Here is a 13,046-nt window from a genome sequence, read left to right as displayed (position 1 = left end):
ATCCTTAATATTTTATAGAATTTAATAGCAAAAATATCCCTTGCTCTAATGTTTGCTATAATAATCTTAAGAGGAGCTTCTGATAAAAACTATAATTGACGGACAGGTTCAAGGTAAAAGTAAAGGTAAAGGACCCCTGACCGTTAAGTCCAGTCATGAACGATTCTGGGGTTGCAGCGCTCATCTCGCTTTACTGGCCGAGGGAGCTGGCGTTTGTCCGCAGACAGGTTTTCCGGGTCATGTGGCCAGCACGACTAAGCCACTTCTGGTGAAACCAGAGCAATGCATGAAAACGCTGTTTACCTTCCCGCTGGAGCGCTACCTATTTATCTACTTGCACTTTTTGGCGTGCTTTCAAACTGCTAGGTTGGCAGGAGCTGGGACTGAGCAATGGGAGCTCACCCCATCGCGGGGATTTGAACCGCCGACCTTCTGATCAGCAAGCCCTAGGCTCAGTGGTTTAGACCACAGCGCCACCCGTGTCCCTATAGATAACCTTTAAAGCTCTAAACCAGTGTTTCCCAACCTTGGGTCTCCAGCTATTTTTTGAACTACAACTCCCATCATCCCTAGCTAACAAGACCAGTAGTCAGGGATGATGGGAATTGCAAGACTAGCACTTTGGATTCCACCTAGCAGCAAACTAGCAGACAGCGCAGATCATTTAGGCACTGGTGTAAAACGTTCTCAGTGGTCAGCCCAAATGTGCCAGCTATAGTTGCAAAAAGCTTTTTAAAAGCAGCTCCATGGGTGACGCACAGGGATGGAGCAATCCAGCAATCCTGGTTTCTCATTTCTCCAATCTTATATCCAGTTCACCAAATTGCAATTTTTATATAGCAATATCTATCCAAAACCTGATAAGCATTTTCATGCACCTTACTCCTCTTTCATACATTTTTGTACACATTGTTGCCCGATATACACATTTTTGCAAGCCGTTTCCCTGTGATATAATTAATTTTCTACACATTGCTTTCACTAATATACACATTTGTGTGCACACTTTCCCCAAACATACATTTTGGTCCCTACTTTGCTGGGCAAACTACATTGCAAAATGCGGAGAAGTGCAAGTTTCAAAGGACTGATGCATTTTAGTTTATGTGCAGGAAGCTGGAATTAAGAAGTGAGGACATTCATGTGAACTCTAACCAATTTATGCCCTATTCCATAGGATGTCATCGGAGATGGAATAACTGTGACCGGAGTATAGCTCTCCAAGGAGTGGTGCAGCTGGCGTACATGCCAGAAACGATGAAAGGCAATGTGAGCTATGAATGCCACCTGTGCACTTATCAGCAATCAGGGATTTAAAATCACACCCAAGCCGCAGACCTGATCCTTAGGAGGGAACACAATCCCATTCAGAACAGGTTGAATATCCTTTCCCTCAGCTGACAAGTGAATGACCAACAGCACATCGGTCTTGTCTGTATTAATCTGTATGCTAACCCACATCCAGCCCATTACTGACTCCATCTACCTGTTATTTATTTACAGTCACACCAGGTTCCAATGAAAAGAAGAAGCAGAGTTGGGTGTCTTCCACATATTGATAGTACCCAACTCCAGATGACCATTCCCATAATGCAATATAACAACAACAACAACATTTATACCCCATCCATCTGGCTGGGTTTCCCCAGCCACTCTGGGCGGCTCCCAACAGAATATTAAAAACACAAACAAACATCAAACATTAAAAACTTCCCTAAGGAGGGCTGTCTATCTTCTAAAAGTCAGTTGTTTATTTCCTTGACATCTGAAGGGAAGGTGTTCCACAGAGCAGGTGCCACTACCAAGAAGGCCCTCTGCCTGGTTCCCTGTAACCTCACTTCTCACATTGAGGGAATCACCAGAAGGCCCTCACCACTGGACCTCAGCGTCCGGGCAGAACGATGGGGGTGTAGACTCCCCTTCAGGTATACTGGGCCAAGGCCATTTAGGGCTTTAAAGGTCAGCACCAACACTTTGAATTGTGCTTGGAGTAATATGGGGACAGAACAGAACTCTGTGCAATACTATAAAACAAGTACTATGATACCCTATTCCAATCTGGCAACATCACCTTCTGGAACCAACTTGCAGATCTTTTGAGAAACAATGTTTCCAATTTACTTTCAGTCATGAGATCCAATAGAATAATCAGGGATGCATCCCCATCACACATCTGGCATAGATCAGTCATTGGGGACAATCAAAGGGATTTCCATTCCATAACCAGGTTGGAAGCCACAATGAAATGGGCCCAGAAAATCAGTATTGCACCTGAAGCTTTTCAGTACACTTGCTCAAGCATCTTGCCCCCAAACGGAGATTTGCTACTAGATGATAGGCAGAGAAATAATGAGAGTTCAAGAGAAGTTTCTTCAAGAGGAGCATTACAACCACCTCTTGAAGAATTAAGGGAAGAACAATGACCAGGGGTCAGCAAACTATGGCCCGGGGGCCGGATGCGGCCCACCAGGCTCATAAATCCGGCCCTCGGACCCTGCCACCTGCTCGGTCAGTCCCCGTGCTGAGCTCAACTGGTGCGGCGAGGCATCCGCAGCTTCTTTTCGGCCATCTGAACGGTCGGTAGAAAGTATGAACACAATCCTTATTTTGATGGGTTCCAGAGGGCCTACACGCATGCAAACGGCACATCCATATGCTCTGCACAAGGGGCTGCTGAACACACCCGCGTCACAGTTCCCCATGCTCTCAGCCTGATCACTCCATGTTCCTGCAGCAAAGGGAATGTATAGGCTAGCATGCCACCACCTGCGTCATCCGAGTGGCTAAGGGGCTTGTCTCACCTCCCCAAAGCGCCAACGGAAGGACGGACAAAGACAACCCCCTTCCCCTCAAGCGTTCTCACTGGAGCATCGGAAAACATCTTTCTGCTACTTGCGGCGGAGGCCATACCTTTGACGCCGGTTGTCATTTCGGCAGCGAGCTTTAGATTAACAGTGGTGGTGGTGGTGAAACGCTCCAACTTGGCTCTCTGGGGCCAAAGGCGACCGCCAAACCTGAAATGTAACGAAGAAACAGAAAGACGTGGTGAAAAAACCGATGCTTCTTAGCTATGCGCAGAAAAGAAAAGTCAGAATAGAATAGAATAGAATAGAATCATAAAGTTGGAATAGACCACAAGGGCCATCGAGTCCAACCCCCTGCCAAGCAGGAAACACCATCAGAGCACTCCTGACATATGGTTGTCAAGCCTCTGCTTAAAGACCTCCAAAGAAGGAGACTCCACCACACTCCTTGGCAGCAAATTCCACTGTCAAACAGCTCTTACTGTCAGGAAGTTCTTCCTAATGTTTAGGTGGAATCTTCTTTCTTGTAGTTTGGATCCATTGCTCCGTGTCCGCTTCTCTGGAGCAGCAGAAAACAACCTTTCTCCCTCCTCTATATGACATCCTTTTATATATTTGAACATGGCTATCATATCACCCCTTAACCTCCTCTTCTCCAGGCTAAACATGCCCAGCTCCCTCAGCCGTTCCTCATAAGGCATCGTTTCCAGGCCTTTGACCATTTTGGTTGCCCTCCTCTGGACACGTTCCAGTTTGTCAGTGTCCTTCTTGAACTGTGGTGCCCAGAACTGGACACAGTACTCCAGGTGAGGTCTGACCAGAGCAGAATACAGTCACTAACTCACAAGTTACAACAGTGGTACCTCGGGTTACAACATATGCTTCAGGTTACATACGCTTCAGGTTACAGACTCCGCTAACCCAGAAATAGTGCTTCAGGTTAAGAACTTTGCTTCAGGATGAGAACAGAAATCGTGCTCTGGCAGCGCGACGGCAGCAGGAGACCCCATTAGCTAAAGTGGTGCTTCAGGTTAAGAACAGTTTCAGGTTAAGAACGGACCTCCGGAATGAATTAAGTACTTAACCCGAGGTACCACTGTACTGCCTTTTCAAAGATGCTTAATCGGCGCTAGAAACCCAAGATATATCAGCTAGGTGCCAAATGGCTCCTGAAACCAAGGTTACAGTCACCAAAACAGAATGTCTGGTTGCCATTTGGGGACAAAACGGCTCGATAGCCTTATCTTTCTTTCTTTCTTTCTTTCTTTCTTTCAATTTTTATTTATACTTTCTAGTTTTATACATTTCACTGATTTTACAATTATTTTGACATTTCAAAACTTGACTTCTGGGGTTCCTTAAATTTATTTTTAATATCTTCTGCATATCCTAATTAACTTAATTTGCTCATTTGATCATCTTCTCTAAATATATACTCTTACGAAACTGCAGGTTATTACAACAATCTTGTCAATGTTCTTATCTGTTTGTAAATATTCAGTAAACCATTTCCATTCTTTTATAAAAAGTTTGTTATCTTGATTTCCTATTTTTCAGGCAAGTTCCGCCAGTTCCGAATATTCCATCAGTTTTTGTATCCATTCTTCCTTTACTGGGACTTCCTCTTCTTTCCATTTTTGGGCAAGTAGCATTCTTGCCGCTGTAGTCGCACACATGAATAAATTTCTATACCTTACAGTTTGGGTCACCCTCTTAATATTATGAAGAGGGTCTCTTCCACGGTCTTCAGAAAGTGGCTGGAAGTGGGGAGGCAGAAAAAGCTCCTCCTTTCCTTCCACTCTGCAGTTTTAATCTGAAATCTCAGGCACAGTACTGCACCCTGAGCTCAGAAACGGCTTGTGTTAATGAAATTCCCTGTCGCAAAAATACACCTGGAACAATGGGAGTTTCGAATGCCGTTGAAGACGTCAGGTGTCATCCTGGCACCCAGGAATCTTCGCTTGGTCGCAAGTGGCCGATAATCAGGTGTAAAATGTGTCTGGCTAAGTTTGAACGCTGGTCTTAATATTGTGTTAAAGGAAAAGGGGCCCCTGACCGTTAGGTCCAGTCGTGGCCGACTCTGGGGTTGCGGCGCTCATTTCGCTTTATTGACCGAGGGAACCGGCGTACATCTTCCGGGTCATGTGGCCAGCATGACTAAGCTCCTTCTGGCGAACCAGAGCAGCGCACGGAAACACCATTTACCTTCCCACCGGAGTGGTACCTATTTATCTACTTGCACTTTGACGTGCTTTTGAACTGCTAGGTTGTCAGGAGCAGAGACTGAGCAACGGGAGCTCACACCGTCGCGGGGATTCGAACCACCGACCTTCTGATTGGCAAGCCCTAGGCTCAGTGGTTTAACCCACAGCGCCACCTTATATTGTGTTACCATGCATCATATAATATTGTGTTACCATGCATCTGTTCTCACCTTTTCCTCATAAAATCCAATGAAGACTCTCTCCATTTCAAAATAACTGGGATTGTTTTTTTAAAAAAAATAACAACATAATGAGGATTGTGACCCTGGTAACAGGTATGTTTTTAAAATACAGTGGTACCTCGGGTTAAGTACTTAATTCGTTCTGGAGGTCCATTCTTAAGCTGAAACTGTTCTTAACCTGAAGCACCACTTTAGCTAATGGGGCCTCCTGCTGCTGCCACCGCGCCGCCGGAGCCCGATTTCTGTTCTCATCCTGAAGCAAAGTTCTTAACCTGAAGCACTATTTCTGGGTTAACGGAGTCTGTAACCTGAAGGGTATGTAACCTGAGGTACCACTGTACACATTTTGCTTTTTACTACACACCTTACTTTTTAATGGCACTACCAGCCACAGCTGCGTTGCAAGAAAGCAGTCCTGTTTAAACTACAGCCAGGTGCGGAGCTAAATCTTCTACTGAGGTTTATCTGCAATGCAAAATGTGGGCGAACACCATCACTCCCAAGGCTCAGCTCCACCAAATAGGCTAGCACAGATGGAAGTAGTCTGTAGCATACCTAGTTAAAACGGCGTTTTAAAAAGCCTGGTGCCATTTCAGCTCCAAAACAGCTGCTTCCGTGCATCATAAAAGAGCTTTCAAAATACAGTGTGTGCACAAGGGGGGGGGGGAGAGAGAGAGAGGAAGCAGAACATGCCCGGCTGTGGCTTTACCCAAAGAGCATTGCTCAGATTACTTGAGAAATATTCCAGCTATGTGTGCCCATTCCAGAATCTAAAATAAAAAATTGAAAAAATGCAAAAACTTATGCTATACATTTTGTATGAATTCATGCTGCTTTGCTACCCGGAGAAGTTAGGAAGTGAAAACACATGCCTGCCCTGTTCGATAGACAAGCCAGTTGAACCTGGTATTTTATCAATCAATCAGATTTTTCTTCTCCTTCTTGCCTTCTCCCCTTGTATTATTAATACGGCAAGTCTTGGCATACCATGTACATTGACAGCAGTCAGCTGCTGCCAAGAAATCACACGAGTTCTAATGGCTTTGTTTTTCAGCTCGCCTGAGCGTCGGAGAACGTATCGAATGCTGCAAGACATTTGCAAAAGTCTTCTGAATAAACAAGGTCTCCCCCAATGAACTTGATTTACTGTGAACTGTTCGGTACCTGGGGAAATGCCAAGAGAGGCTTAGAGCTCATGATTGCTTTCCACTGAGTTCTGCACAAACTTAGCTGTTACGGAAGCAGAAAACAAACCAGTTGTGCTAGTGCAGGGGTCGGCAAACTAAGGTCCACGGGCCGGATCCGGCCCAATTGCCCTCTGGATCCGGCCTGCAAACGGTTCTGCAATCACTGCTTGGATCGGCGTGATCGCCATTTTTTGCAATTTGTTCTCCTCCCTCCCTCTTCCTGGCTTCTCCCCGCCAGAGAAGGAAGGGGGCTGGGCTTTGACAGGAAGCCTCGCCATCTGCCTGCCTGCCTCTCCCCATGGCCGCGCTGTGGGCTGGAGCTTGGCGCACCTACTGGCCCCCAGGGAGAGGCGCTTTTGTTGGGATACGTACAGGGAGATGGAAGAAGAGAAGAAGAAGAGTTTGGATTTGATATCCCACTTTATCACTACCCAAAGGAGTCTCAAAGCGGCTAACATTCTCCTTTCCCTTCCTCCCCCACAACAAACACTCTGTGAGGTGAGTGAGGCTGAGAGACTTCAGAGCAGTGTGACTAGCCAAAGGCCACCCAACAGCTGCATGTGGAGGAGCGGGGAAGCGAACCCAGTTCCCCAGATTACGAATCTACCGCTCTTAACCACTACACCACACTGGCTCCTGACCACACTGGCTCCACACTGACGGAGGCATCAGGCAGCCCCCCAGTTGTCTCCGGACGATCACCGGTCTCCCGTGGAACAGCATCAGTCAATTAGCAACACGAGCCTCAGAGACGTTCCATGACCCGTGCACACCCTTCCAGCAGAGTGTGTAAGTCTCCACAATGAAAGATGCAGACAGAGAGAGCGCATATTTACAGCTTTAGTCAACATAGTTCAGAACAAAGGAAAAACATGACTGCTTGCCTCCGTGTCCAGGAAAAACAGCAGCAGTACAAAAGCTATATACAAACGGAAGTTCCCAGCAAGAGCTGGAAGTAAACAGTCATGTGATACACCAGCCATGCCTGCTCCTTTTAAGGTGGAATGGAACTATATCCTAACAGCGCTGCCGCCGCCGCCAGCTCCCAACCGCAGGCAGAGTGGCGGAGGAGGTAGGCGGGGGAGGGGAGGGGCTGGGGGAGAGAGAGGGAGAGTCAGAAGCCCCCTCCACCAAGTGCACACGCGCCTGCGCAAACAGTCCGGCCCGCCACTAGGTCTGGGGGACGGTGAACTGGCCACCTCCCTAAAACGTTTGCTGACCCCTGTGCTAGTGGCTGTTTTTAAAAAGTAAGCATTTTAATATGCTGTTATTGGATTAATTTTCCTAATGGGGGCGGTGGGAATTGATGGTAGTCAGCCACGAGGGCTTGTTTGCAACCTTGGTTCTCAAACTTAATCCATTCCAGAAATCCGTTCCAAAATCAAAGCATTCTAAAACCAAAGCACGCTTTCCCATAGAAAGTAATGCAAAACAGATTAATCCGTTCCAGACTTTTAAAAACAACCCCTAAAACAGCAATTTAACATGAATTTTACTATCTCACAAGACCCTTGATCCAAAAAATGAAAGCAATCATCAATGTATTATACTATAAAATAAATAAGACAGTATTGTAGATAGTAAAAATTATCATCCACAAAGCCAGAAGAACCAATTAACCGAAAAAGCCTCAAAAACAAAAATGCAAAATAAAGGGCAAAAACAAAAGCGCCAAACTTAATCTGTTCCGGAAGTCCGTTTGACTTCCGAAATGTTCAAAAACCAAGGTGCAGCTTCTGATTGGTGCAGGCACTCCAGAAACAATAGCCAACAGCCGCATCAGACATTTGGCTTCCGCAAAACGTTAAAAAACTGGAACACTTACTTCTGGGTTTTTGGCGTTTGGGAACCAAGGCGTTTGAGAACCAAGGTACCATTGTATATGCATTTCTCTAACAGTAGGACAAAGTTGATCAGTTTATAGGTCTAATTATTTGCCAGTGTTTACCTATTCATTTTCTTTGTTCAGATTTAAGATATTGCTGTCCAACAAACAAATGCTTAGGAAAGAGCACATGTATCACAGGACAACTGTTCTTGCTCTGTTGTAATTTTAAAGTATGGATTTAGTTGGTCTCATCGTTTATAACAGATCATTAATATATCACTAGGGCCGCTTTGCCTTTCAGCAAGAACACAATCCATTTCGGGCAACGAGATTAGGGAAAGGACGGCGTGTGCTTGTTTCTTGCCTCTCTGGGACACCGGCTGCTTGCCCTGGTAGAGGACATTGTTATTGTCAAGTTGTTATTTTTCATAAAAGAGATGTTACAGCATTCCTTGTTACCAGAATGTGAATTAATCCAAGCGCAGCTACACAAGCACGACGACCGCTTCTTTCTATTTTTGATTACAGGATTACAGGGAGAAACATCTGGGTGACCAAACATGCAGTGGTCGGCAGCTGCATTAGAAAAGTTGGGTTCCACTCCAACTGTCTGTTGAGCTGCAGCAAGATCTCAGGGGGTTCCAGGCACTCACCCAGGGCCTGTGGTCCTTTGGAGAACTGAGACACGGTGGAGACTGTCATAGTTTTAAGAAATATGATTTCTTCACCTTCAGTCTGCATGGAGGGAGTCCAGATCTTACAGCACGGTCATTTCACTGTCCTCCACAGCAGTGCAGCCATGGTGTCCAAACCATCTCTCCCAGCCAGCCTTCAGCCAGCCTGCCCAAGATGGATCCCAGTCTTGTTTCTTCCTGCTTTTTCCTTCCAGAACAGCCTGTTAAAACCTCACACCCAGTTGCCCTGGCAACCTTTCAAAGCCCAGTCTCTGTTGACACTTCAGGACAAGGGGAGAAGGACAGTTCTTTGGCCCTAAATGGTTTCTTAATGGCCCTAGCTTGGCCAGGTCATTTTGCATAACTTAGCCCAGGATTTATCTGATTTCTCCCTTCACATCCCAAATAATCAAAACCCTACCATTTATTAATTTCTAGGGTTTTGATTATAGAAACAGCTGGGTGACCAAACAGGCAGTAAAGGTAAAGGTAAAGGGACCCCTGACCATTAGGTCCAGTCATGGCCAACTCTGGGGTTGCGGCACTCATCTTGCTTTATTGGCTGAGGGAGCTGGCGTACAGCTTCCGGGTCATGTGGCCAGCATGACTAAGCCGCTCCTGGCGAACCAGAGCAGCGCACGGAAACGCCGTTTACCTTCCCACTGGAGCGGTACCTATTTATCTACTTGCACTTTGACGTACTTTCGAACTGCTAGGTTGGCAGGAGCTGGGACTGAGCAACGGGAGCTCACCCCGTCGCGGGGATTCAAACCGCCGACCTTCTGATCAGCAAGTCCTAGGCTCTGTGGTTTAACCCACAGCGCCACCCGCGTCCCTTAAACAGGCAGTAGTCGGCAGCTATTTCCATGATAGAGGCGGATTGGGAGAAAACACTACTAGAGAAAGTGCTTCTACAATGGCAGAAGTGATTCTAACACAGTCCAGATTTCCCAAATAGGTGAGCCAGTGAGCGTGGTCCCTTTCTCCCCTCTACACGATTCTTAAAATCATATGAATGAACACCCAAATAAGCTGAATAAAATACATGAGGACATACTTATGTGCCAATACGCTTCCCCCCGGCCTCGTATGGGAACTCCCCTACGGAATTTGAATTTTGTTTTATTGTGGTTTCATTTCCTTTGCTGAACTGTCACCCAAGACTGGATTCACTATGCACTATTACTTCCATAATCTTTCTTTACTCTGGGTTGAAAAATTGGAAGGAAGTAATCGTAAAGTAACAGGCAGTAGCTAAGGCTCACTCAGCCTGGGTCCCTGCTGTTTGTGAAGATTACCGCAGGACATTTATATAACAGATTGCTAATCCTATATAACAATGGTGATCTTTGCCATTTGCTTGCTGCCTTGTAAAAATAAATAAATCACATTCCAACTTCTGCACTGAATTTCCAATTTCCGTCGATATTCTAGAAATACCCCACAGTGAAGCAAAATAATTTTGTGCGTACCATACTTCTGTCAGGGAATGCCACAGCCTAAAGCCTAAAGCATGTCTAAAGTTTGCCATTTCTTATTTATTTTGCACTTTGCCAAATGGTGGTTGAGAAGGTACAAAAACATCACAATTAAAATAACAAAATAGAACCACACGAACAAACTGGTATCAGAATAATGAAACAGTAGCGCGGCATTATGGAAATTGGGCTCCCTGCGGAAGTAGGACCTAAATGCTTTCTGACACTTCAATGAAAAATGAAATTTCACTGGTGGCAATGCTGTAGCTTTATTGGTAGGCAAACTGGAGAGGGGAAACGAGGCGGCTTCTCTTTCATATCTCATTATAAAACAAACAGAACCCAATATTCGCAGGACGCCTTGATCCCGGTGATCTTTCAGGGGTGCAATTGGGTGGGCCTCTTAGGAAAACAACAGGAGAAAGGCCCACATTACCAAGAGATGAAGATGTCATGGTTATGACTGCTGAATGTCTAGTCGCAAGGCAAAAACAGGATTTGTTTACTGCTCAAGGTCTCCTAACGATAGTTTCTATTTAAAATTCTGAAGTGCAGTGCTTCCAAAGTAAGGCTAGACGGGTTTTTTCTTTTCTTTTTTAAACTTCTAGGATCAGTAGAGACAACATTTGTATGAAATTGTGTCTCTGAATATTTGGTGCGGAACAATGATTTTAAGACAAAGATGCATATAATTGCCTTTTAAAGGGGACATTTGCTTTCCAAAGTTATTTTTTACATTTCCCAGAGTATGGCAATAGCTGTAACTAATTTCATTTACATGTATTCACAGGAACCTCAGACCCTCCAAGTGTCCCTATTTTACAGGGACGTCCCTGATTTAGAGAAGCTGTCCTGGTTTCTGATTTGATCCAATAATGTCCCGCTTTTCCTTAGGATGTCCCTATTTTTTTTTTATTGGAGAAATGTTGAAGGGTATGGAGTTATCAGACAACTGAGCCACCTGAAGGAAATCCTATAAAGGGATTTTTTTTTAAATGTTTCATGTTTTATTATGTATTTACAGTGGTACCTCGGGTTACAGACACTTCAGGTTTACAGATGCTTCAGGTTACAGACTCCGCTAACCCAGAAATAGTACCTCGGGTTAAGAACTTTGCTTCAGGATGAGAACAGAAATTGCGCAACAGCGGCATGGCTGCAGCGGGAGGCCCCATTAGCTGAAGTGGTACCTCTGGTTAAGAACAGTTTCAGGTTAGGAACGGACCTCCAGAACAAATTAAGTTCTTAACCTGAGGTACCACTGTATATATGTTGGAAGCCGCCCAGAGTGGCTGGGGCAACCCAGTCAGATGTGTGGGGTATAAATAGTAAAATTATCATTATGAAATGGTACGTCCCTATTTTCATCGGAGAAATGTTGGAGGGTATGGAACCTTCAACACCTCTCACCCCTCAGGAGGTGCCGAACTCTTTGCCCTTCCATTGTGATGTAGACTTTTCACCAGAATGATTGCTCTTCACCTTTAGGACTTCCTCAGACCACTGGCTTACTTTCCCCCCTTAGTTCTACAGACACTTGCTTAGCAGTATTTTGAAAGAAGGACAGGACCCAATCCTGAAGGGGAGCCACATTCCTTGGCATGGAATCTATTTTTGAACCAGATCACAAGAGCCATGAATGTGAGTGACTCAGTAGCAAGGTCAACAACTCTACCTGCTCATATCTAGCCATCTGATTTCACATGATCCAGGATTGCACCTTGTATTAAAAACCAGAGATGGTGTAGCAGAGTGGCTGAGAAATTGGACTGCCAATCAGCAGGTCCTTCAATAAAATTTCATCTCGGCCATGAACTCACTAGTAGGCTTAGAAATGCCATTTCTGCCTCAGTCCTCCCATCTGCAATATGGGGAATAATACTGATTTACAGGGTTGCTGCAAGCAGAGATGGCATGTGAAAGGCACTGAGAGCACTGTACAAATGTTACATACTGTTATTCTTACTGGTAAACCAGGTCCTCCCTTAAAGAGGGCACGTATTGCGGTGAGACCCGGCAAACCGACACCCTGTGTTGTGGGTGGGTACGAATGGTCAGCCACAACACCCGATTGGTAGGTCCCTTGAACCTGGGTGCAATCTGGCCAATGGGATGCAGTCCAAACGGTTCGAAGGACCTATTTATGCCCATGCGTGTGACCCAGAGCTTCCTCTTTCAGCATGTGCATTCAGAACACCCGCCCACCTCTCTCTACCTTTAGGGCTTGTTGCGCTTGACCTTGCTATGCCGTCGTGTGTCATCTGTCGTTGGGACAGGGGCATGGCAGGAATTTTCCCTTCTTGGCTGATTGGCTGGTGCCATTTGAGTATCGCCTGCCGCGTAGCAAATCGTCACAACTTGTAAGGTTGCAGATAGGCTCTGGTTCAGGTGACAGGGATGGGAGAACGCTCTCGCCATCCCTATGTGAAGGGTATTCCCTTAAAGGAATCCAGGGACTCGATGGTTTGGTCAACCCTGTGAGGGGGTTGTGCCCGTGCCTGAGTCCAGGGGGACATCTGGGTGGCAGAGTTAGCCTGTTTCCGGCTTTCAGCTTATCCAGGTGTTCACCCTTGGCTAACCTATGCTGGAATCGTTGGTCAGCGCTACCTGCGTGGCAGGGAGCTAGTCG

At 45.8% G+C, this 13,046-nt stretch overlaps 1 protein-coding gene across 3 annotated transcripts in view; it reads right to left on the bottom strand.

Moving 5' to 3' along the window:
- Window positions 1-13,046, bottom strand: part of MARCHF3 (membrane associated ring-CH-type finger 3) — a 180,504-nt gene that overhangs the window by 154,062 nt on the left and 13,396 nt on the right. Inside the window, exon 1 of one of the 3 annotated variants that reach the window (XM_077936092.1) lies at window positions 2,911-3,034. The exons of 1 other annotated variant lie outside the window; for it this stretch is intronic. The gene's annotated coding sequence lies outside the window, so the exon portion shown is untranslated. Of the gene's footprint in view, window positions 1-2,910; window positions 3,035-13,046 lie in introns of those variants that run through there. One more of the 3 variants, XM_028748824.2, reaches the window with a different exon arrangement.

This window comes from Podarcis muralis, chromosome 11, assembly GCF_964188315.1.
Source record: "Podarcis muralis chromosome 11, rPodMur119.hap1.1, whole genome shotgun sequence".
Lineage (NCBI taxonomy): Eukaryota > Metazoa > Chordata > Lepidosauria > Squamata > Lacertidae > Podarcis > Podarcis muralis.
The sequence above is the reverse complement of the archived record's forward strand: the minus strand, read 5'-3'. Positions and strand labels throughout refer to the sequence as shown.